The following is a 25,567-nucleotide window of genomic DNA, read 5'->3' on the forward strand; positions in this document are numbered from 1 at the left end:
CGGCCGCCGGGTGCCAGGCCTTTGGGGCCTCAACGCTAAGCGCGAGCTCGTCCCGCAGCTCGGCCTGCCCGGCCCTTCTTTTGTGGGAAACTTCCCGAGAAGACTCTCGGCCGGGCCTACACGTCCCGTAAGCCCTGGAGCGGGGGTATCTCTGCGCCGTTCCCACCCAGCCCAACGGGCGCAGCTGTAGCGCGCAGTTCCGTCGCGTGGCTCTTAAACACACGAGCTCTCCCTGGGCTTCCACCCCTCGCCAGCTCCGAGTGCCACCCGGACGGGCACAGCGCCCCTGGCTGAGGACCTAGTCGGTCCCCAGCAATGTGGGCGCGGTGGGTGCTGTGGGAGCGGTGGGCGCGCCGAGCGCTGGGAGCCTCTGGGCACCACAGGCTGCCCCCACTCTCGAGCCCAAAGTGATGACTGCGGGGTCGGCGGGAAAGGGTGCTTCGAGGGGGCGCCGGGCCTGCTGCCCAGAGGCCTGGGCCGGTGGCCTAGGCTGAGCCGCGGCTGGGCCCTGTGGCTGCGTCAGGAAATTGGCAATTAAACCCCGGGCCGGCTGGCGTCCCTTCCTCTCCCGCGGCTAAGGGTCCTGGAAAAGAAGGAGGAAGCAAAAGGCGGTTCGCACTCGCCTCCAGGAAGTCAGTTGTGCGTGGGGGCAACGGTGACCCCTCCTCTCCCACCCCCCCATCTCGTCGTGCTACTCAGGGCCTGGGCCACAGGCGGTTTCGGGCTCCCCCGGGAGCAGCGCTGGGCGGGCTGCGTTGTCCAACCTCTGGCTTCGCGTGGCGCGTGCACGCCCAGTGCTGCTGCCGGCTGGGAGCGTTCCCCTCCCTCTTCTGCTGCCCAGATTTCTAGAACCCGTGAAAGTTGTGCCCAAGTGGGTGAAGAGGCGGAGCTGAGACTGGACCCTGCCTGAGGAGATGGTTCTCCAGCCTTGGATTTTGAAGAGAAAATGCCGGCGCCTTTCAAATTTGGTCAGGTTCTTTAAAGGAGCCGCCTAAGTCGCGCCTTCCGCGGTTTTAACCCAAATGGTTTCAAGGTGTGATTTTCTGCGCACTTTTTATACTTCCGCATCCCTCTTTTAAATTTTTGCTCTTACCCTTTGGTTTAACCACGTCAGCGCAATATTCTCCTTCAAGATAAACATACCGTATTGTGATTCAGCCTTGTCTTATTTTGTCAGTAATTACGGCAAAATTAAATGGGTCACTGCTAAAGTTTCATTTACACAAACCCCCGTAATTAACAGTTTGAATACACCTTTTTACGTTGTACAAAAGTTGTAATTTTCTAACGCATGTTGTTTTTTATTGATGGCGAATGCTTGTGTTCGATGCCATCCCGAGCACACAAAGCGCCTCCTCTGAGCACTAGGTGTGTTTTGTTTCTGTAATAGTGTAAAGAGCCGGCACAAGATCACACTTTTCTGAATCTGGGGCAGCTTCATAACCACTCCATTAAAAACTGCCTATTATACACGTCCAGGAGTGTGGGACATCTGATTAAACTGGGAAAGCAGAACATTCTGGGAAGAAACAAATCGGTCTGGCCGGTTACAGACACCGCCCCCCGCTACCCCTGCTCCCCAGAGTGTGGAGTGTGGAGGAGCAGGTGGGATCTGCCATTCTAGGGCTGCTGTGGTTTCACTCTGAATGATGGAGAACAGCGTTTCAGGCAGTGCTGCGCCCCGCTCAGTCTCAGCGAGCCAGTGCAATCCGCCTCAGCAGCTACCAGTCAACAGGCACTTCCTCCATCCTCTCTCATTAGCCCTCAGATGGAAAAGGCATCACTCACAAGAGGAGACAAGTCATAGGGAATTTCTATATGAAAAGAAAGAAAGTGAAATCAGAGATGCTTTTTCTTACAGGCCATCCCTGTTATTGCAAATTAGATTAGCTACACAGGCTTCAATATAAACATGACACGAGGTTCACACGAGTGAAAGCACCATCCACTCCAATCTCTGCTTTCATCGAAGCATCTCACATAAATTACGTCTTGTCCTTTAATACACTTCTCAATGCGATTAAAACATCGCTTTGACACAATTTCAAGCCCTTTCAGTCGCATGGGTTGCTTACTTCAGAAAACAGCCAACAGGGAGAGTGGTTCCGTTTAAATCTTCAGGCTGCGGGATGGGGCTTTAATGCAGCGGCAGTGCCCTGCGCGCTGAGCTAATAGAGGGCCTCTTGGCCCCATTTGAATGCCATTTATCTTTCCTCGAAGAGACAGAAACCAGCTGTCCTGTGAGCGGAAATCAGATTTCCCTGGGTTGGGTGGAGGCCTGTGACTACCTGGGTCTCTTTGGAAAGCACATTTGTACCATACAGGGCAGCATCCTTCTGACAGGGGGAACGGGCATGGCCTGCGCTGGCCCTGAAAGCGTAGGACACCCCGCAGGACAGGACACTAGCTTTGCGGAGAGAGTGCCACCTAAATGAGACAGATGAAGCTTTGGCAGATCGGGCAGAGACAGAGCCCTGTTTTAGATGGTGTTTGACCCTAAATCTCAACTTAGGGGCATGAGAAAAAGTGGGCAAACATACTGAGTTTCCTGCCAAACCAGCTAAAGGGAGATTTGCACTTCTTCTTGCTCCAGAAACACGCCACTCTGGCTCCTCAGGGGCCACCTGTCCATTTACCAACTGACTACTCCTGAACTGGCTCCCATGGTTCTGGGGAGTGGAGGAGCCCCACTCAGACATCAGGCAGCAGTGGAGGGCTGCGTGGGTTTTAGGGTAGGGGTTCTATGCATATTCTTGATTTTCAGCTATTTACAATTGTGCTCAACGCTCAGAACACATAGGCGGATTTGCTTCTGGAGTAGAGGCTGGTTACAGCCCCCCTTCTCAGGTGTATTCTCTGCCCTCAGGCAGGTAGGTGCAGGAACCCGCCACCTGGAGCCTCTTCCCTCAGACTCAGCACAGCCAGAGCAAGGTTCCAGGGACCTCCTCGTTCCTTGCAGGGATGGAGACCAGGACCAGCAAGTCCAGCGGCCCAGGTGCCCGTCCCCTCCCTTCCATCCCCATCTCTTTCCCTCTGCTTCCACGGCAGCCTCCCACACCGCCCTGATATTTGGCTCCATCCATTCCCATGGCAGTGATAACAAGATCCCAGCACTAGGCCATCTGAAGGCTCTCTGTTCATCCTCACAGGTACACATGGCATCCCCCGTATGCCGGCCTGCTCCAGCCCTGCCAACTGGCCTGCGTGGCATCTGGGATAGGCGCTACCAGGGGAGGAAGCCTGGTAGGTGCCAGGGGATGTGGGCGAGGATGGAATTGCTTTCCTCCTGGATTTTCATCTAACCACCCTTCCAAACCACGCGAAGCTCCTCGGGGGACACCCGCCAGCCAGTCGTTGGGGGCTTCCCCCTCTGCTGTGGGCATTCTCTGCAGGAGGCCCTAGGAGCGGGGGGAGGAGGTCGGGGTAACAGGACATCAGCCCTGGGTGGGGGCCAGAGCAGGACTCCTCTCCACCCCAGCGGGAGGGAAAAGCTGCCCTCCCAGCCTCTTGGGCAGCCCCGCTGTCCGCCGCTGCGGTGACGGGGGCTTTTGGGGGTCTTCTGCACCCACTGGGGTACCATTAGGGTAATTTCCTCAACCCCACCTTCCACAAAGGAGCTTCCAGAACGCAGGCCCCACAGCACTCCAGAAAATCGATGCCACGAAGCGAGCTTTTAATGGGTTAGTTGACTGGCGGCCGCTATCGCGTTCAAACACCTGTTTCCTGCCAGGGGAGGCGGCCAGCCGGGTCTCTGCGCGCGTCGATGACTGCCAGGCCTGCCCCGCCCTGCCCATCGACTCCAGCACTAGCCACCGCCGAAAATCCATTTCACGTTTGAAACTTCCTGACCTTTCCCCTTCACGGGAGGCTCAAACCCGCGGAAAGAGGGGGCGGAGGCAGGCGGCTCGGCAGCGCTGGTGGGGGAGACTCCCGGCTGTGCCCACTGAGAACCTAGGCACGCGCGGTGCTGCAAGAGGAGGCGAAGCGGGTGCGATTTCGCTGGAGGAGGGAGGACGCGCGCACGGAGCTCTGAGCCCGCGCGGGGTTCACCCCTCCTAGGGCGGCCCGCTGGGATCCAACCATGGACGCCCTCCCTTGGGCGCTCGGATCCCACCTCGGGGCGGCGGGACTGAGGCGTTGGCCGCGCTGGTGGGGCTCGCGGGCGGGCACTGGGAGCTCTGCCAGTCCAGGGCTAGCGGCTCATTGATTTTTTTTTTTTTTTTTTTGGTAGCAGAATTAATACCGTCAAGCCCGTCGGTCAGTCACAGTTAAATTGATTCATTGCCCCAAACACCTCTCACTAATGGCACACGCTTCAACATGTTAATTTTTAAAACGTAATTTCAGCCGGCGGATTTAGTTCTCCGCGCGGCCGGGTGTGCACCGCGAAGAGCGCAGCCTGGCGCTGCCGAATGCGGGGGTGGGGGAGCCGCGAAGAGCTGGGAGGAGGCACGGAGCTGTGGCGGACGCGAACTTCTCCCCCAAATCCACAGGCTCGACCTCCCTCCTCCCCAAAAATGGCGACCCAGAGAGAACCAGTCTGGGTCCATTGGGCGGCGGCCAATCCCAAAAGCTGAGGATCGGGGGAGGAGTGAACGCACAGATAAGAAAATGACAAATGTGCCCCGCGGAGAGTCCGCTAGCGATGGCCACCACGTCTACCCACCTGTTCTTCCCCGGGGCCACAAAGCTGCGGAGACACCCCATACTCCTTCACGGAAAGTCGCCGTGGAGACACCGCACCCCTCTCCCGACATCCTTTACCGCCCGGCTCCCCAGCGCTGGGCGGGCTGAAGCCCCTGAGCAAGTTGGAGACACACTTACAGTTAGTTCCTCCTCCAGCTCCAGTGGGTCCCCAGGGCCGGTCCGGCACGGCCGCGCCCCTAACGCTCTACCCGCAGGCACCTCCGGGAGCCCCGACTCATTCGGGTCCGGGTGGCCGGCCCGCTCTGCGTGCCCAGCGCGCCGCAGATCCCGGACCCGGGCCCGGCCTGGCTCCCGGCAGCCCCGTAGCCGCGAGCGCCACGCGCACGCACACTCACACGCGCACACTCACACGCGCACCCGGCTCGCACACTCACTCGCACACGCGCCTCTCTCCTCGCCGCGCGCGCGCACATACACACTGCAGGCGAGAGAGACAAGAAAATGAAATTTATTATTGATAGAAAAGATTTTAAAGACAATTTCAAGTTATTGTTTCTCTCTAGAAAAAGGAGATCCCTCCACATAATGAAACGCTTTTGTGTGGCGCGGAACAATACCAAACAAGTCTTCTAATAAATAGCCACTTTTTTGTTCCTACTCGACAGTGAATAGAATCGAGCAGTTGGTTCGCGAGCAGCTGGGACGCCGTTTTGAGCTGGGAGGTGGAGCCGCGTCTCCCGTCCTCCGCGCGCCGCTCCCCAGTCCCCTCTCCCCTGCGTCCCCTCCTGCTCCACGCTCCTCTCCCCATTCGCTCGCTCTCGCCTCCCGCCGCGGACCCTCCGCCCGCGCCCGCGCCCCCGCCCCCGCGCCCAGGCCTGGCCTTCGGGATTCCGGCCGTGCCACTGCAGGGACCGGGGCACCCCTCCTGGCCCCTTGCGCCGCCGTCCCGAGGGACTCGGAAGTTCACCTCCGCCCCCCTAAAAAGCAGTTGTCAATTCTGTCATCACAGAGGGCTGCAGATTTTCGCCCGGAACTGCTACCCCGGCCTTTTCTAACCCCTGGGTGGGAGGATGTCACCCCCTCTCCGGTCCCGAGTCCACTCCTTGGGTTTTCCGCGCCGCATCCCCGCTCCCACCCACGCCACGTCCTCGCGCCGGACTCTCCCGCGGACAGCGCGTCAGCTTTGTTGGCTCGCAGCGGGGACACCGTGGCCCTGGTCGCCGCCGCGCCAGGCCTCCCCCGGGAGCAGCTCGGGTTTTTTTTCTTTTTTCCTTTTTTTCACATTGCTCTGCGACGCGCTCCTGAATTCGCCCCCATCCCCACACTAGTGCCCTCACGACTAACGGCAGTTGCTGAAAGCAGCAGTGATTAAGGAGTAGTGTTGTGGACACAAAGCTCTCCAGGTAAACGTCCCTCAAGGCCAGGCGGCTCCGCATTCCAGGCGCGCACTGAGGGAGGGGAGGCCCTCGGGGCTGTGCCGGGCTCCGGGGTGCGGGCCACCCCCGCCTGGGGCGCGCTGCCGCTCTGTCTGCAGGCGGAGCCCCGGCCTCGCCTCGGAGGACGGAGCTGCCTGCCCTCCCTAGCGCGGGGCTCGATCACGCGAAGCCGAAGGCGGAGGAGGAAATGTGTGGTGTGAGGCGCCTGGGCTGGAGCCACACTTGATTCTCGGGGTCCGGGTCTCTGCCTCCTCCCCCACAGTGGAGTGAAGCTGTCAGCACTTCGGACTCCAGACCATCACCCTGGAGGCTCCTTGCAAATGTATCACAACCAAACTAATTGCTTTTTTGAAAATGATGACCCCACGTTTGCCCAGAGGATTTGTGACCCCCTCCCACCCAAGGAAATATGTTTACCAACATTAAAAAAAAAAAACAAAAAACGAAGCCCAAGTCCAGCAGAGTTGAAGACAGTAAGCGCGTGCCAGCCCTCAGTGTCGGTGCGGGGTGCGCACAGCTCTCCCGGACAAACGCAGGCTAATTTTTTTTCCATTGTCGGCAGCTGCAGTTTGCAGGAGATCCTTGTCTGTCTGGCTCTAATCTCGGAGACAAAAACCCCACATGACTTCACTCAATGGATCTTAATCTAGAGAAACACTGTGTCATTTGCAAATTATTTCTTAATCGGACTAAGCTATTTAGAAGTGCGAGTGGAGGAGTGAGTGTTTTGGAAGCCGCCAGAGCTCAGATGTTGACTAGGGACACTCTTCCTAGCAGCCCCGCTTTCCCCCAAAGGCACGTTGGTCTAAGTGTCACAAGCAAAATCAAGCAAGTACGGTTCTTTACTTGGTGATTAATGTTTTTGAATTTACTTTTGAGAAACTGTATTCCCTTAGAGTTTAAGACAATTTAGTTCAGTCAGTCCTCCAAGATGTTGGTGACAAGAGGAAGAGTTGGTCCTTGACATCTTTAAAAAACCGAGTTTGTGCAGGAATTTCGTGGCGGGAAGCGCGGAGACACGTTGGAATTGGACCCATTCCAGCAGGCTCCTTGAAAGCTTTTTCCTTTTGTATGGAAAATGGAAACATTTTGGAATCCAGATTTAAAACTTTGACTTATATTTTACATGTTAAGTCGCTGAAAGATTGGGTACAACACTGCATAAACCTTCAAAACCTGCAAATATTTGAATGGTTTTTGTAAGCGGAGCAGCTGCCAGTCAGCTGGCTTTGACAGGCTGCCACAATTTTGTCACTTAATAGCGGGTGTTAGGCTAAGTGCAAAACACTCTGGCAAACAGATGTCAAACCCGTATCAATGGGGGTTGTGAAATGGAGTTTTAACCCACATCGAGGTCTCCCGCGCGGAGCCAGTGTGTACACCGCGCAGCGAAGGCGAGCGCTCCCGAACGTCGTGGCCTGGCCCGCGGCCCTGAAATTCTGTAACAACCAGGCTGCGCCTCTCCCGCCCAGGCAAAGGAGAAGCAGGGCCGAGGGGCCTGGCAGGGCGTGGGGCGTGGACCCGCGTAGCCGCCGCCAGCCCCAGTGCGTCCCGACCCGCTTCGCCCGCAGAAGGCGGCGGCTCTCTGCCCAGGCTGGGGCGCAGCGGCAGGCCCCAAGCGCGGCCCCGGCTTCCCTCCTCCCGGCTCGCCGTGGGCGCTGCCCCCTACCCCCCGGACTCCTCTCCCCAGTCCTCAGAACTCGGCCCCCAGCAGCGAGCCTCTCCTGCGGCCTCAGGGGTGAGAAGGCGGAGGCGACAGATCAACAAGAGACCCGCAGTCGGAGCGGAGCCGGCGTCCACGGCCGAGGTCACCCAGGTGTCTGCGGCCGCGCCAGGCCCCGGCGAGGCCCAGAGTCTAGTGCAGAGCGCGGCGGGCACCGGCGCTCATTCCCTTCTGCGCGGCCGGCCGACTGGGTCGAAACTGGTTTTTCCTCTTGGTTTGCAGGAGGAAGCGGCCCAGGAGCGCGGGGTCCGTGCGCCGCGAGGCGGGGTGGGCGGAGGCTCGGAAGCTCGTCTCCTTTGTTTAGGCACCGGAGGCGGGCCCCGGGGGCACTCCCTCCCTCCTTCCTTCTCCCAGGCAGGGTCCTCCCCAAAGGCCCGATCTGCCCCGCTTTCCCGAACCACTGGAACTCTTCAGGGTGGCGGCGTCCAGATATGACCCCCGCCCCCTGCGGCTCGCGGGACCCCGCGGCCTTTGTGTTTCTCGCGCTAAGGCTGAACGCCTGGGGCGTGGTTGCTGAGTGAGTCCCGCACATTCTGCTCTGCCGGCAAACCAGGGCCACGGGGATTATTCTGCACGAAAAATATCTGTTCACTCACTCGGAGCTTCCGTGATCCTTGAAATGTCTTCCCAGATTTTCATCTCTTGATGCTGTTTAACTCCCACACAAACTGCACACTGAACAGAGCGCACCCGTGACTTTCATGCCACATCACAGCAGATCATTGCTGGTTTTCGATTTTTACAGTGGGGATTGCATCTGACCTAGTGCCTAACTCACACTTCTGTTTTTCTTTGAATAACCATCATGCCAGCTCTTCATTTTGGGAACTTAAACTTGCGGCTGAAAGGCCAAAATGAAACTTTGGATTTTCCTACAAAATGTGACGAAAGGCAAATTTGTCCTTATGTAGATTAAAAGAATTCTCAGAGCTTTCTCTTGAGGACAGCGATTTCATTCTGCATCACATATTCCTTCATGATAGGTATTTTGCAATTGATTATGAATCCTTAGGTGAGTATCCACTTTATAATGAATAGCAGTCAAAACACTAATTTTAACTTGCCTTACTATAAGCTCAGCTTGAGACCGTTTGTGTGTCCCATGAATGCACACACAGTTAATAAGTACGTATTTGTTTCTTATAAGAAATAAGATGTTTATTTGGGTCTTATATTTTTATGGATGGAATACAATCAAAGCATTAATTTAATGCCCTCCAAAACCCTCTTAAAGATACACAGAACAAATATTCTACTGGGGGTGGGGGTCATTGTAAAAATAACTGAAGCTTCTCTGTGCCATTTATTTTAATTTTATTTTAATAGAAAATCAGATGTTTAAAAGCAGTTTCCACGGGTCTATGGGATTCATTAATTCTAAATGTACAGAAATGTATTTTTATTTTTACCTTCTGATTAAGTTCACTATTTTCACACGTAAAAGTATCCAACCACAGAATTCCACTTGGTCTTCTCCCAAGGTGCGTGTGGGGCTCACGAAGGTGGGGGTTGCCTGGGACAGGTGTCAACTCCAGCAAGCATCCCTGCTGCGGTGTGTGCAGTGCACTGGATGTCTGCTTTGAGCTGTGAGGTGGAACTGGGCCTAGGTCTTTTGAGGAAGTGGCAGGGAACACTGGCTCAGGGCAGATGTGCAGTGCGGATGTGGCAGAGGAACCCGGGGATTTCTGTGTTGAATTGTGGGTTGCAGCGCTGCAGTCCCGGGAGGGACAGGCCTCATGGTGGGGGAGCTTGAAGGAGGAAGAGCATGCAGGTAGAAGGATGAGGCTCTCATTACAGTGATTCCAGGGGTGAAATAACTTCTGAAATCAGCATTTGCGGTGGAGGGTTTTGTTTTTGTTTGTTTGAAATCAGCTGAAGCCGATTATGACCCTCACATTCGGGCACCATTTGCTGATCAGCACCCAGCGCAGTGACTTTCACATTGTTGGAATTCACTTTATCAAAAATAGAATTCCATAACTTGAGGTTCTTCTTACCCATTCTTTATTACAGGCAGTAATTTCACTATCATGGGAATATTTTTCTGTGCAGTTTATCCAAGGACTTAAGCTGAACTGACTGGTGAGCCATAAAATAATGAATTTCACTGGTTTGTTGAATTTCTGTACTTATGTTTAACTGAACACAAGCTTCCCTCTCACATTGCCCTGCCCCGTTCTTTTTTCTCAACACTCAACCTCTATAGTAAGCCAGATGCAATTAGAATGGAATGTACAAATTGCTGAATAGGAATACAATTGGTATATCAAAATCTTCTCTGAATCAGAGCTGACCAGGGTCAATATTTCACTTTATTCCAGTCCTTGAATATAGAAGCACAGCTGCAATTATTGAAAGACTTCACCAAAGAGTTAGATATTGTCAATGGGGTGAGTTTGAGTAATTGTTATTCAAAAGAGGAAGAGTATGCTGGTAAGTGTGTGTATAATATTATATGCTATACAAAATGAAGATAATCATGTTATGTAGGAATAAAGGGCCTTCTCAGTCATTAATTAATTCACAGTAAAAACAACTTTCATTTGAAAAGTTAAAACAATGGTAACATTTCTAGTATTTATTGACTGTGCTAATTCATAGGGGATAGGCACGAGTAGGTTTAGCCAGACTTTCCAGCCTTTAGTCAGCAGTTTTTGGAGGCAAGGTCATAGCTTCATGAGCTACAGTTGCCTGGAGCACTGGTTGGTGCCCAGCAGGTGTTCAGCTATCTGTTCATAAGCAAAGAGTTTGCAACATGGGTGCTAGCACAAGACAGTTCTGTGTCGGAGCCTGGATTTGTTCAGCTGTTTTGTGCTGTGCGTCCTTGGCCAAGTAACTTAGCTTCTCTGCTCCTCAATTTTCTAATCCATAGAGTGGAGATATTAAATTGTACATGGTAGGATTATTGTGACTACTGAATAATGTCATGAATGTAAATGCCCCTGGACCTGGCACTCAAAACATCACTGGAGGACTCTCATTTTTTTCACCTGGTCTTTTGGCAGACCCACTCACCTGGATTCCCTGGTGGAGAGAGTGCGGTCAGGCCAAGAAACACCTTATTTTCTTAGGGAAGATCCCCAGGGTGTGTCCAGTGTGGTGTGTGCTGCGCATCCGGCATTGCCTCCTCGCTAGAGGTCTTTGCTGGCAGCCCCGCAGACCCTGGCCTACCTTGCCATTTCAGTGTTTTCTTCTGAGTGCTCCTTTCTCAGAACTCCTTAAACATCTACAGTCAATCACTCAAATTCGACACTCTGTCATGTGCTGTCACATGTAACCCAACTGGCCTTTCATGGGAACAGCGGGCGTATCTAAAAGTCTTATTGACTTTGCTCATAAAGGCTTATTTATGGAGCAAAATTAAAGTGTAATTGGAAAACACATTTCCTGTTTCATAGACTACAGGATTTGGAGGTCTTACCTCTTACTTGCTTGGGGAGTTTTAAAATTTTGGACCTTCATTCATTTCTTCATTCATTTTAGAAACGTTTCCCAGTCTCCTCCACTGTGCCAGGCACTGTCCTGGGCCTGGGGACGTAAAGGTGATGAAAACCTTTTCCTGTGAAAAGGAGATTCCATCTTCTCCTCACAGAATGTGGGCGAAGCCTCACCAGTGGCATTTGGTGGGGCCCATTGGTTATTTTTCTGGGCTGGCCCCTCTCTGCCTTTCCCTGATGCTCTTTCTTTCCATCTGAGACACAGTTCTTTTAAAGCTTTTTTTTTTTTTCTGCTTTTTTGTTTTCGTTTTTATTTCTGGTGTGGAGTTTTTCCCTTCTCTCCTGTTGGGTCTATGATCATGAAGCTCCAATGCAGATTCCCTGGGAGAAAAAGCCTTTGTTTCCCTCTGAATAATTCAGTCCACGTTTTACTACACTGGTGCTCGTCGAGCTCGACGTAGGCAAATGTCTGAGCACGACCCTGGCCAGGTGCTTCGCTCCTTTAGAACCTCTATTTTCCAAGCTCAAAAATGAAGCAGCCAAACTCAATGGCTTCTGAATCCACTTTTCAAATCTAACACTTCATGGTTCTAAAATTGAATAATGGAATATTTTGTCATGGTTTAGACCCCCAGAGTCTAATTCCTTGATCCGCGAAGTGGGTACAAAAATGTGTTAGCCTCCTGGGAACATTAGTGTTCTGAGGGGAATTCAGAAGCTTCTAAACATGTCAAACGCTTATTACTATAGATAAGTTTTGTTCTTTCCCACGTCAATGGGGCAATAAGGCGCACAGATGAGAGGGGCCCGATGATAGCCCTGTTAAGGCAGTGCTTCCTGCTACTTACATTTAGCAGCTCTGTCAGAGTACTGGGTATTAGGAACTCAAAGAGTGATTTCATAAAGAAAAAAAAAGTGTAGTTTATACCAAAATGGAATAAACCCCCTTTTGAGTAACAACAATCTGCATAAATGCTTTAAGAAAGCCTATAATTATGATAAAAATGTTGCTCAAAGTTAAAATTATGAAGCAATCAAGATTTATAAACAGTCTCTCATCGACTTTTAATCATTCTTTCTTTTTTATATACAAACTGTACACAATATATGGTTGTAATATATCATGCTATACATTTTATTTTCAGTAATTTAGCTGAGCAAAATAGATGTGAGGTGACATTGAGAAAGTAGGTTATATATGCACGTGATTATGGGAATGTAGCTGTTTCCAGTGTGCACGTGCACACACACGCGCACACACATGCACATACATGCACACACATACATGCATGCACACACTCATGCATGTGCACAGACACACACATGCACATACCTGCACATACATGCACACACACGCACAAGCATGTGTACACACGCACAGACATACATGCACACACATGCACAGACACACATGCATGTACACACACATGCAATGTGCACACACTCACACACGTGTGCACACACAGTGATAGTTATGCATCTTTGTTGGTGTCTTACACAGAAACGATGCATGCTTTTACTGTATCAGAATCTCTTTAAAATTGTAATTAGTATGGCTCCTTTTGCAAGAGTTTGGAAACATACGACATGCATATGAGTATTAATTCCCTTTTGCCAAAAAACATTTAATTACTGGATGACTGAGACAAAATTGACCAGACTGATCAGTATTTGTCTATACTGGGCAAAAATCACCTCAGTAGAGTAGCTGGAAATAAACAATATGGCGACCACTTGAAGGACTGACCTAAAATACGAGTTTGTAAGTGCTGTTTTTGGAACTTTCCGTTTAATGACTTTAAAATGTTTAGGCTTAAATTGAAGAGGTTAACATAAGGAGACCCCAATAGGTTTATGTCAGGAATTCAAAACCAATTCTAGAAATAGTTTCAGTAATTGCATGAGGCTGGTCCCTTGCACCCGGAGCCCCTTTCCTGCAGGCCATCCTTGTCTGCTTTGCTCTTAATCCCTAATGCCAACTTCACATTTGTCATGACACCCTCCAGCGTACCGGCCCAGTCCACCTAATTCTCGTTTCTTCGCTAGGTCAGTCCTAGCTACCTAAAATTAAACATATTAGAGGTTAAAGAACTAACTCGTGGTTTAAAATGATTTTCTAGGTAAGATTTTATCATCTGAAGATTTGAGAGAGAAAGATTAACTACTGAAACTCTATTGCCTCAACAAATAGTGACCTAGGATACACTGATTCTCCTCAGGCCAAGGTCCTCAGCTGGCTCTGTGTTCTTTCACAGGCATCTTTATTCCTTCTCTCCTGAAGGCTCAGCCATGACAGACGTATCAGCACCTGCTAGAATTTTGGCACCTACTTATAAGAATACATTTCTGAACTTGATCTTTTTGCTGGAAACGTCTCTGTGGGATTCCATTTCGCCACAGGTACAACCTCAGATCTTTGAGGGTCTGCTGCCTTTCCAGCCTCATCTTCAGCTTCTGCCTCCAGCCCAAGGACTCTCTGTTCGCTTCTGCTGCAGGGCCCCCTCACCACCTGCCCTTTGTGCGAGCCCCTTGTGAGCATTCACTTCTCCTAAGTCTCCCCCAGCCTTTCATCCACGTGACTTGTCTCCCATTCACGTGTTTAAAGAGGCTTCCTCCCCCGTCGACATTATGGTGCTCGGTTTCATTTTCCCACTACACTCTCTACTTTTAGCACACAATATCTATCGTAATTTAACTACAGAGTTAGATTTTTGTTTATTTGTTTCATGTCCCCTTTTTCCCATGGACTGTCTGCTCCAGGAGGGCAGGGCTCATCACATTTGGCTCACACTGTGCCTCGTGCCCAGCACATTGAATATACTCAACAAATGCTTGTTTGATCCATGCAGGTCGGCAAAGATGGGTGGCTGTCTATGGTGGAGAAACTGGTATTGAAGTAGTGCCCAGCAATAAACAACTGTAAAACCTGACAAAATGTATGAGGCAACTGTTTTCCAGTGGTGGACAACAGATGTTCCCTCAGGACCTGTGAACGAAGGGAAGTTCTAGAGCTGAGTCCCAGCCCTGGTCTCTGCCTGCAAACAATTTCCTGGCCAAGGAGCAGGAGGCTGGATCCCAGGGAGAGTATGGCGGTCCCTCTGAGTTGGGAAAGCAGAGGTCAAGTTCGAAGTACCTGAAGCAGCTGGAATCCATAGGGTCTTAGAGCAGAGAGCCATGCAACAAGATGGTCTGTGGCTGAGGGCGGGGATGCCCGTGAACAAGGCAGAAATAACCAAGGCTTATCGATAGAAGCTGGCAGGGGATTGAGAGTTAAGCAGAAAACCTGGAGGTTGAGCAGTGGAGTGCTGTCAGAGTTCCTGTCCTGCCAGGGTGGAGAGATCTTAATGCCACTTGAACATCTGTGGTGTGCAGATGAGACTCCAGACAGGCTGCCTTAGGTGGGGGGATCAATTGCTAGTGTAAGACCACCCTAGTCCCGCCCTAACAAAACCCAATACCAAACTCCATAAAGACACACAAGGGATACAGAGGCTGAAAGGTGAAAGAGGCTGAAAACTTTGGGGCAAAGTTGGAGGGGCTTGGGAAGCACTTTGGACTCCCAGAGATACGCACTCATTCATGGAGATCATGAATCTCAATCCATGGAGATTATGGATTGAACTGCCTGCTCCCATGAGAGTCAGTCATGGAAAGAGGAAGGTACCCAAATCCAGAGTCTCTACAGCATTTTATTCACTAAGTTCAGTATCAGTGGAAAAAAATCACCAGACAACTGAGAAACAGGAAAATGAGATTCACAGTCAAGAGAAAAAGCAGTCAAAAGAAATCAGTCCTGGGACGGCTCAGATGTTGCACTTGGCAAAAATCTTAAAGCAGTTTTTACAACTTGGTCTAAGAACAAAGGAAAATACAGTGTTAACAAGTGAACAGATTGAGAATCTTAGCAACAAAATGGAACTAATAAAGAACCAGATGGAATTTATGAAACTTATAATAACTGCAATGAAAAATTCACTAGATAGGCTTGGCGGCAGGTAAGGAATATCAGAAGGAAGCGTTAATTTGAAGATATCAACAGATGTCATCCTGCAAGAAGAACAGAGAGAAGGAAGGAAAAGGGGAGGAGCCTCAGGGACCTACGGATAATAGTAAATGGCTTAACACGCATGGAATTGGAGGCCCAGAGGAGAAGCGAGTGATATTGGGCATCACTTTTGGCTTTTTTTTTTTTTTGGTCAGATAGGCCAAATAATGACCAGATACTTGTCTAAGTTGATGAAAAACAACTTTCATATTCAAGAATCTAATCAAACTCCAAGCAGGAGTAAACAAAACAAAAAGACGACCATCCCTAGGTACACTGTAGTCAAACTGCTAAAAAAAAAAAGTAAGGGAAAAATCCACACGTGCAGGCGTCCAAGTGGACCCCTGTACAAAATACGACGGAGACCAGAAACAACGGAAGGGCATTTTTACAGTGATGAAAGAAAAACCCCACAAACCTGTCAAGCCACAGCAATTCTGTATGAAACAAAAAACTCCTTCAAAGAAAAGCTGAAAACAAGACCTTTTAACATCGGTGAAGGCTGATGGTATTCCTAGCTAGAGGCCTGCATTACCAAAATGCTAACGAACCCCTTCAGGACGATGGGTGCTGGGGAGAAACGAAGAGCAGCAGGCATCGCCGTTCTCCTTCTTCCTGTAATTTACTTAAAAGGAAATTAAGTGTTTACAAAGTAAGGCTGCCACTTTGGAATTAGTGTGGGCTTAACAGATGCCCGAGGACGTTAAATACCACCATGTCCTTGACTTCACTAATTCCAGCAAATTGCATGTTTATTTACAGGTGAAGCAAAAATGAAAGAGCGTGAAACAACTTAAGGTGGAGATGACAATGTTTCATCACTAAGTCAAGGGAAGCTGTGGGAGCCAGTGAACTTTCAGGATACCTCGCCAACCATGAGTTGTTAACCCAATCTTCTCAAATTTCTTGAAGATGAAATGCCTATTATCTTCCAGTCAAAAGCTAGGTTATGTGGAGGAATTATTGTGTTCTTCAAAAATACAGTAAATATGCTGACTTCTCTGTATTATTAGGTTGTTTCTATGCCTATTTCTTAATCTTCCCAAGAGTCCTTGAATGCATTAAAGACAATGGACAGCAATGTGGAGGGAGGAATCTGGCTCATTTTTTAAATAGAGATTTGTTTGCAACATAACCTGAGCATTATGTTTCACATTGCTGCCTAAGGGTGTTTGAAATAATTTCTCCAAGAGGTTCAGGGGAAAGACTTTAGAGCTGAAGAGTTACTTGACTCTGGGCCTCTTTGTATAACAATAAAATAAAGATGCATTTCCTTTGAGAATTAGAAAAAATAGTAGCCAAACATCCACTCTAAGACTTAGCATGGTTTTTCTTCCTCCCTTCCCCTGTTTTTCCTTCTCTCCTCATTTACCATTTGTAGTTATGAGTCCTCCATTTTAAATGAATTACAAACTGGAATGAAAGAAAGCATGTTTTATCATGAAATTTAATAATTGAAAAAAAGAAATACGTCATTGGAACAGATGTAGCATTGCCGGTGGGGACAGCTAGTTTCTCTCTCTATATATATACATTTTTGCTGCTTGACATTGGAGCACATTTTTGATTTAGCATCCTCATGGCCTTAGAGGTACAGCACATGCATACACACACATATGCACGCATGTGCATACACATGAACACACATATAAACATGCATATACACACAAACACATGTACACACCTGTACATATATGTGCATTCACATACACCTGCATGCATGCCCACATGTGCACAAATGTACACACGCATACACACACACGCAGAACTCTTTCATCCTCTTGAGATCCACACTTACCAAGGTCTTTTGCCTGAGGCTGTGTTCTCTACCATTCTTCCTGACCTCCATGAAACGCTCTCTCAAAAACTGAAATTCTTCGCATTAATAAAAGCATCTGAAAAAACATGTTTTATGTGCCAACTGGATAGTAACTTGCAAGGATAGGAAATATTGATAAACGGGCAATGTTGAACAAAACCTATGTCTTATCTAACTTATGTAGACTTATGTTTGCTCATATTTAAAGAGATGATTGGCATATGGTTGAGCGTTCTTTTTTATTTGCACCATTACAGAATTTTTCTCACATCTCCTTGATGTTATTCAAGGGTTGTCCACCAGAGCTTTGCATCTTGAAGATGAAATACTCCATGACTTGCAACATGGGCCCTGCCAGGGAGCTTCTGAGAAATGCTGAATCTTGGGCCCCACCCCAGACCCACGTACTCAAGATCCGCACTTGAAAGGAATCCTGGAGGGTGCTGCCCCACAGCATAGGTTGACGGATTTTTCTACTAGATTGACGTTTACTTGGATAGCTTTAGACAAAAACAGTATTTGTACTTCTTTGTGGCAGCTTATGCAGTGAATCCCCAAACAGAAGTGAATAAGAATTTGTAATTATTGTTTTTGATACTTTTCTGGAATGTGTGTTTATACTCAGTGTTTTACACAAAAAAGATTGATTGTTTTATACTTTACAATAATAAAAAATGCATTATGGTGTTTCTCCAAGTTCACTATCCAACACAATTCGTGAGTTATTTTAGGGTCAGGCTACTTTAAATGCTAGTTTAGCATGTAAGCACTTATTGAATGTCTGGTTACTGATTACTATCTCATGCTGTTTTGTCCTTGCTAACATATAAGCTAGTTTTATTAATTTGACAAACATGTAAACTTGCTCTCCATTCTATATACTTCCTAAAATAATTGGACATTTGGGTTATAACTCTTCTGTCATTTTGAAATTGAGGAAAGTGAAAGAGAATTGAAATAAATATCCATGGATTGCTGGCATAGGCTGGGAAACAGGGACTTGGGGGTACAGCTGAAGACTAGAAACAGCCTCTAAATTAATGTTACCTCTCTCCTCTCTGGATTTCTCAGGCCATTATTTACAAGCTGTCAAATTTTATGGTTGAAGTAATGTGTATGAACTATGCAGTGAAAGCACATTTTATCCATTGATTTCCTGGCTGTTCGTGCTCGCCACTCATCTCCTGAAGAACACTTTTCTGCTTGCACAAAACATAGATTAAAGTATCAGTCTTCGATCCTGTCTCTAATGCGGAGAGAGAGAGAATGGGTTTTGAAGTTTCATACTGCTACTCCACCCAGAGAGCTACAGAAGCAAATAAAAATCTTCCCAAAAGGAAGAAGATGACATCCCAGGCCTCTAATTATATCTTCAAAAATTTAAAAAATTACTGTGCCAGGACATAGTAGAAGATGGCCAGATACAAGGAGACCAAACACCATTAAATGAGATGAAACAGAAATAAGAGATTCCAAAAACAGAACTACAATGACTCCAGATACTGAAACCAATAGATGAGGTATGCATTTTATTTAGTATGTAATAAGAGATTAAGCAAAATTTTAAAAAATGGACAGGGAATTGGAAATCCAAAAAGCAAAACAGAAATTTTTAAAAATTCAGAAGAAAAAAATAACTCAATTAAGAAGTCACTGGATAGATTTAAGATCAGATTAGATACAGCTAAAGAGAGAATTAGTGAACTGGGAGGCTGTTCAGAAGTAAACCTAAAAATCATCATGGCGAGATGAAAAATGAAAACCTCAGAAGTAAAAGTAAGAGACATAGCATATACAATATGACTGTTTAACACATGCTTGAGTCTTAAAAAGAGAAAAGAACAAGAATGAAGAAGGAAAAATAGTTGAAAAGGTGATGTATGATAATTTCCCAGAACTAATACAGAACATTGAAATACAGAATAAACAAACCTGGTATGTCCCAAGTGGGATTAAATGAAAGGAAATTCATAGCTGGGCACATTAGAGTGAAACTGCAGAGAACCAAAGACAGATGAAACCTCTAAACAGCCGTGACCGCAGGTGGACTACCTTTAGGAACAGTGCCTTCCCCAGCTGGCTTTCAAACAAAAACAAACCCAAGAAAATCATGGAGTGATGCTTTCAGACGGGGCTGGGCGAGGGAGAGGAGATGAAGCGCCTGCCTCCGGTGCACAATTTAAGGAGATGCCACAACACTGAGTCATCAGGATGAGGAGTAGCTCTTGACTGTGCTGGAAGAGCCTGCAGATGTTGCCTTTACTACCAGTGTCAGGGGAAGTAGCTGTTTCCGGAGTTCTGAAGCAATACTATGGTTAATCAAATATGAAAACCCTTTTAACCGACCTTAACAAAAATTTATGGAAGAGCAGAGAAAAGAAAAAAACCCACCTCTACCACCTTAAATGATCATTTTTATATGACCCTCCTGATCTTTGAAATCAAGTTGTCCACAGGGACTTGGGACTCCGGGCAGGGTCCTCCCTTGCCCTTCCCAGCCTCTGGCCACAGTGGTCCAGCCTCTGCGTTCCCTGGCTGCACTCCGGCCTTGGGCTCTGTTTGCACATTGCATCCCCTCCATGTGTCTCTGTTTTCATCTCCCTTCGGGTCTTTCTTCTCTTCTTATAAGGACTCGGTCATATGGGATGCAGGACCCTTCCTACTCCAGCGTGACCTCCTCTTAACTAACTCCAACTACAAAGGCCCTATCCCAGTAAGTTCTCATCGTGAGGTGCTGGGGCTAGAATCCCAAATGCCTTTTGATGGGGACCCAATGTGACCCACAGCAGACAGCAAAGCAGAGAAGGCAGCAGCTGACAGCCCTCAGCCTTCTCCAGTCTTGGCAGACTCCAAGTGAGAGTGTTTCTCTGCTCACTTCAGTATGACATCTTGTTGGGCTGGAGATTTTTTTCCACTGTTAAGCTGGATTCCAGTGGTCCATCTTCCCAGTAAATAAAAATGTGCGCTAATTTCATAGAAAACAGTCACAATCTCACATGTTAATTCAATTCTTTGTTTTTCCAACAGAAAGTATTCTTCCCCCCAGCCCCCTGGCATCAGCCAAATTAACTATTACGTTATCTTAAGAGTTCTAAGGATTGTGGGGACTCTGAGTTTGAGGTGGAGTCTTCCCGTGTTCTCAAATAAATACCACAGATCTTTCTGAGAATACAGCTAGGAAAATCAGTGGTTTAACTGGTCTTAAAATAATTTGGTCTTTTAAAAAGTTTTTAAAGGCATTCACATAGCCAAAGGTCACGTTCCCTTTCAATGAACAGCTGAGCGTCTTAGTGAAACGAAGCATGCTGTATGTTTCCATGCATATGCTATAGTTTGTTTGAGTTTTGCATGAAAAAGTGAGCACTTGTCAATTACCCACTAGGGAGGTGTTGTGATAGGGAGGTTATTTTTCAATAACTGCCTGAATAAAAAGCATTTATTCAAAATGCCATTTCTGCTGCATGTGTGCGAACAGACGGCGCAGCTTGGCGAGGGGCCTCCCCTTGCTCCTGTCCCACGTGAAAGCAGCACAGCGCAGCACCGATTCGAATTCTGTAGGAAAGAAAATGCGAGTTAAAGCTACAGTTGCTAACCTTTACTCAACTCAGTCTCCACAACAAACGTGATACGGCTTGCTCTTGCCCTGTGAGATTTTAGGTGTATAAGGATGAAAGAATAAATCAATTCCACTTTCAGTTTTCTTCCTCTGGGTAAATGTCACTGCAGTGCACTGGACTGCGACTTCTTTCTCTCCGTTCCCACCTCCCACCCCTCAGCAGGACCTGGCAGCGCGATTCCTAGTTGAAGGAGCACAGTGCTATGGGTGATGGGTGCCGGCCAGAGGCTTGAGCCCAACCTGTGGGCTGGGGCCACCATAAAACATGAGTGTGGAGCCACCTGCGAGTCTTCCAGGTCTTGGAAATCACTGAGCTGAGAGAATCAGGGAACCGCAGCTTCCCATACATTTTGGGAGGGAAAAAACACGTGCACCCAAACCTACTTCTGGTGGCTTCGTTCTGCACCACGACTTTGTGACTACCATGGGCTCTGATGCAGTTTGTAGCCCCACGTTCTCATGCTGATGCTCATGCAGTTTCACCGCTGCCCACAGCTGGAAAGCAGCCACCTCTGGCAACAAGCACTATGGGAATGGTTTAACGGAGGCCCCAAACGTTGATGCCCAAGATCCATCTTGCGCAGTTTTATCTGTTTCTCTTCCATGCACCCATTCATGTGGAATCCAGCCAGATGGCAAGAGGGTTTATTGAAATACTTTTTTTTATGAATGCTCATTTTTATCACCATGAAACTGTATTTAAAGAAGCTAAATTATTTTTCTTTGCATTCAACAACCCCAGCTTATCCCCCAAGGAATTGGAGACTAATTCAGGTGATCGAGGGTTTAGCCCTGAGCTTTCTTGATGAAGGAAAATTTCTGTGTCTGTTCTGCGCCATGCTCACACATGTCCACTACCCACACGTGGCCGCAAAGTGCTTGACGTATGGCGAGTGCAGCAGAGGAAGGGAATCTTAGATTTTATTCAATGTGTAGAGCTGCTGCCCTGAATTTCGCGGGTGTAGAGACATTGAGGCTGGTGTGTTGCTCATCTTCCTAACAGAGCTCCTTAGCAGGGAAAAGTCTATTTTACATTCCTTCAAATCAGTGTTTGAGTCACTTGTAATAATTGTCATGCTCATGAAGAAAATTTTTTCTATTTTACAGCAGAAACACAGGAAACAAGGAGTTACAGAGACCGGCTTAGTATGTAGGAGGATTAATTGGTTTTTTTTGGTCGATGATTACAGATGTGAAAGTAACTCAATTTCTTATTGATTCCCCAGGTGGCTTTCACTGAGACCTTGCTTGAAGTAGGAGATCCAGGCTCTGGAGATGCAACCTGGAGAAATCATAGCCCCGTACGCATAGAGCTTGCTCCACACTCCCTCCAACTGGCTCCCGACTGCTGACGCCCACCCTGCCTAGAAAGCTCTTCCCTCTGACACCCATCATGCATGTGGCTCTCCCTTTACTCTGCCTCTCTGCTGGAACGCCCCTCATCTCAGAGCTGTCCCTGCCTAACCCCCGCTCCCACGCCCCTGCCCCACCGTGATTTTCTACGAAGCGCAGATCACCATTGGACATCGGCATGAGGTGGTCTTACTTGCTACTGGAGTGTGGGGGTACATTTTGGCCAAGTGAAGCCTGAGACGCCTGCTCTGCAGCCGAGCAGAAGCGCTGAAGAGCCGCTAGAAGAGGCGTCTAAGGAAAGGGAGATGAGCGTCAGGGGAACTGTCCTGTGGCTGAGAGAGACCAGCACGACCCGGAGAGGGAGGGCCGCTGGAGTAGGGGCGGCGAGGGGCACTGCGTGGCTGTGCCCGGGATCTGGAGGTCAGGGAAGTGAGGGAGAACCTGCAAAGGAGACTGAGAGGGCCGAGAAGCGAGAGAGGACGGGGTCCCGGAAGCTGGTGAAGAAAGAAGGGTAAGTTTGCCCACTCTTAGATGAGTCAGACAGAGACAGAATCGGCCCTGGGCTCAGTTGTGTGGAGTTATTCTGCGGACCTTGGCAAGTGTCGCTCAAGTGAGTGCTGGTGTGAGCAGCCGAGAGCAGGAGGCGGTGAAGTGGAGACTGGGCACAGCCAGCCTGGAGGGCTTTGCTCAAACGGGGAGAAGGCAACGCCGTTGTTTACAAACGCAGACGGCCTGCATGTGTGAGGCAGTCCGAAACTGGGATGTCCGTGATGACAGTGTGAGTCACTCACATGTCCATGTCCATGTTACTCACATGTGATAAGAATGTAGCTGACCCAGCATATGTATGCAGATTCATCCTAAGCAAATGATTGGATTAGGATTTCCATGATTTTTGCCTTATTTAAAAGATGTGCTAATCACTGCTCAACATACATCTTTTCAAATAAATCTGTTTGAACATAAAAAAGTTAGGAAGGGAAGAGAGCGTCAGTAAGCCCTGATGTGAGTGATGCAGAGGGTGAGGGGACTGGAGAGACCTTCCCATTTGTTCTCCCAAAGTTACACTGAGAGCCAGAAGAATGTTGCTTACTAAAAAAGAAATCCCAGAATCCTCATTCAGAGAACTTTGAAATATGAGGTTTATTTTAACCTTTCTAGAAGATTTCAAGACATTTCAAGATTGATATTTTTGTGCTGGTAGAGAAGTTCCTTCTGTCTCTGATACTAAGAAGGAAAAGCTCTGCCTCAAATTTGCCTTAGAAAGCACCAGGCAAGCACTAAACATTGATGCCTAAGATCCACCTTATCACTTTTACCAGTTTCTCTTCCATGGACACGTTCACGTGGAATCCAGCCAGATGGCAAGAGGGCTTATTGCAATAACTTTTCAAACATGAAGTCATTTTATTTTTCAAATGTTTCAAATGTGAAGCCATTTTATTCAAGGCCATTCAAAATGGCTTCAGAAATGCCAAGGGCTGTTTCTGTAGTCCTGACCACCCAAGACTGCACGTCCCACTCAGAAAGGCGTCCTGGAGGTCCGAGACAGAGCTGGGCAACGAAGCCTCCACGCAGCAGCAGGAGCTGCGCTCATCCCTGCCTTCGACGGGTGTAAACAGCCCCCTTCATATCTGACCAGCTATTGCTGGGCCTTTCCACACGGCTCGAGTCTACACGCAGCTCCACGGCTCATGGGAAGCAGTCGTTCCTTTGCCACAGGTGCCCTGGGAGGCGCAGTCAAGCAACGGTTCACATCCTGTGTCTGCTTTGACCAAATGAGGTGAGGTAGAAGAGACGACAGGATGCCAAGCCCTCAGCCAGAGAGAACGATCGGCCACTCTGGAGAGCGGCACGGAGCCGGAAGACTGAGGTGTCCGAGACACCCCAACTCATGAAAGAGCCCGGGCCCCCGTGCCAGATGCTGTCCAGACGGGAGTGACGACGGGAAACCACACTGAGGTAGAAACTTCGCATTTTCATGGTAGGTATATTTCAGCTTCTGGTTTTCAGAGAATCTTTTGGATCCCAGCAGAGGCAAATGATTGAGAGAAATATTTTTCATTGCCATGGTTTAAGCCATCATCAGTAGATTTGGGAAGAACGCCCTGCCTTAGAATTGATATGGACTCGTCTGGTTAGACCGGAGCAGAAGGCACACTTGCGGGGAAAGGGAGACGCGCTTAAATCAAGGAAATATTGACGAATATGTGGGCAGAACTAGGGAGAACCAGACCAACGAGGAGCCTCCCGGGGCTGGTGTCGCTGAGTGGGCATCGCTGTCTCCGCTCAGCAGCCGGGAAGGGCAGCTGCCCTGAGGTGTGGGGAGAGCTTCGTGTAAGGAAGGGCTCCTCTGCACCACGGCCACTGGAGGAGACACGGAGCTGCCGCCTGCAGCCCCAGGAGAGCCTGGGGGACGCCCGTCCCGACTCCCCACTCTTCCTGCCCTCCAGGACCCTGCCGTTCTGCCCAGTGACCAAACCCACCCACAGGCCAGAGCGCTCTGGAAATCAGCTTCTGGGACTCAGAAGAGCATGGAGGACAGGGAGGGAGGAAAGGGGGCCACAGAGTGCCCAGTCCGGCCCTGTGAGGGGAGCTGGGCCCCCTTCCCCTCCCCTGGTGCTGGGTGGGGTGGGGCAGGGGAAATGACGTACACCCTAGGATTCAAGGACATGGGCACACACAGCCTGGGCGGGTGCCACTCAGGGATGTGACGGCCACACGGAAGCATGTCCTGCTCTGAGGCCTGCTGTCCAGGTGGGGAGGGGGGCTGGAGGCGGGCGCTGGAGGCGGGGTTGAGGCGGGGTGTCTCCAGGGTGGCCCTGGAGAGCTCTCTGTGTTGGTCTTGCCTGGGAAGGGTGCGTCAGCATGGAGCCATCACAGCGGGCCTGGCCTGCTGCGGAGGAAGACGCAGGCCCCAGGCTGCATGTGTGCGGCTGCAGAGCGTCAGCTCTCATCCGACAGATTCAGAGAGATCTCCTGCGCCCGGAGCCGTTTGTGTCACTGAGGCCTTTCTCAGGCAGGAGCGGCGGTGCCACCCCCACGCAACCACCTCGGGAAAGGCGTCACTACCTGCCCGACTGGCCCTCGGCAAGGGCCTCAGATCCTCAACACACGGGCCGAACCTCTCTGCCACTTAGTCACTGGGTGACCTGAGGCACCCTACTTCTCAGCTTCAGCTTTTCATTGGAATAAATGGACAATCTTACTGTGAGAATCAGCACAGTCTCTGATCCATGCTAAGCATCAAGAAATAGCCTCTATTTTGCTGTTGGTTCAACAGGAACAAGCCTGTCTCCCAATAATAAATGCAGTGGCTGATGCGTTGCTGGAAGCCATGAACCTGGTATCATTGAGCTACTCAATTTCTGACCTTGGGAAAATCTCTTGCTGGTTCTCTGAAGGCTTTGTCAGTGGAATAAAGTATTTGGACAGGATAAGGCAATCTGGAGGCTCCAGTTCTGATATGCTCTGCATTACAGGGAGGGACA

At 49.2% G+C, this 25,567-nt stretch overlaps 1 non-coding gene across 1 annotated transcript; it reads right to left on the minus strand.

Annotated features, from left to right (window-relative positions):
* Positions 1 to 9,672: 9,672 nt before the first annotated feature.
* On the minus strand, positions 9,673 to 9,733 carry LOC135268852 (small nucleolar RNA SNORD44). The gene has a single exon (XR_010337190.1). It is a non-coding gene; the product is annotated as a small nucleolar RNA SNORD44 (small nucleolar RNA).
* Between the last annotated feature and the right edge of the window lie 15,834 nt (positions 9,734 to 25,567).

Source organism: Aotus nancymaae, unplaced genomic scaffold (genome assembly GCF_030222135.1).
Source record: "Aotus nancymaae isolate 86718 unplaced genomic scaffold, 86718_ANA_hifiasm-v0.15.2.pri h1tg000044l, whole genome shotgun sequence".
Lineage (NCBI taxonomy): Eukaryota > Metazoa > Chordata > Mammalia > Primates > Aotidae > Aotus > Aotus nancymaae.